The following is a 908-nucleotide window of genomic DNA, read 5'->3' as shown; positions in this document are numbered from 1 at the left end:
TCAGCCTATCTAGAGGTCTTTGTTTTAGGAGGGTCAGCTGTTCCTCATCTAGCAGCAATCAGTTGTCAATATTCCTTTAGATAAGATTGGGGTCTTCTGTTCATTTTCCCAGTTCTATGTTGGGTTACTATCTGGGAGTCCATTTGGCCACCCTGGCCAACAGCTCAAAAGAGGGTATTGCCTATGTGGCATTGTTGCTTGTTTTGTAGCCTTTAGCTATGCATATTGGCCCCTTTAATCTTTGGATCTACTTTCCTTTTGGGTGTTTAACGCCATAAAGTTGGCCCAGAGAAACCAATTTATTTTTACTCTTAAGGTCATTTGAGGATCTGTTCCTCAGAGGTCACATGGGCTTGGGAGGAGCCCCTGACTCCTTTCTTTTACCAGTTCCACCTATGTGAAGATAAGTCAAAGATCCTGCTCGACCATGGTTGGCTTCGCTTGGAAGCATAGAGGAAATGATTCCTCTGTGTTGACCCTCCTCTTTGTAGCCTGGACACTGGTTCAAGTCCATCTGGTGGGGTCTCCTCAGCCTCTTTGATCAAGAGGACAGGTAACCCACCACCATTACAGGACATTTTGAGAGATGCTCATAGTCCCCGGGAACTAATTGACCTAGGAGGACGAGGAGCAAAAACTGTCCTTTATGTCCCTCTGACCAAATTATTATACTCCTCAAAGCATATCTGTTAAACATCCAAGAAGGTTAATTCCACCAGTCTGGTACTTTTAATTACAGTGTGCCATGTAGATAAATCTTGGGCAAAGACCAATTATTCTCAGATAAACCTTACCTAGATATATGTTTCTTGATCTGGTATGTATAATTTGACAGTAGGTTGTAGGAGTAATATGGTTCCCTCTGATTTTCAAAACTAGCTAGGCATTGTTTATCTCTCGCATTGTCT

Source organism: Nannospalax galili, unplaced genomic scaffold (assembly GCF_000622305.1).
Source record: "Nannospalax galili isolate Female #2095 unplaced genomic scaffold, S.galili_v1.0 scaffold336, whole genome shotgun sequence".
NCBI classification, from domain to species: domain Eukaryota; kingdom Metazoa; phylum Chordata; class Mammalia; order Rodentia; family Spalacidae; genus Nannospalax; species Nannospalax galili.
Note: the sequence above shows the minus strand (reverse complement) of the source record.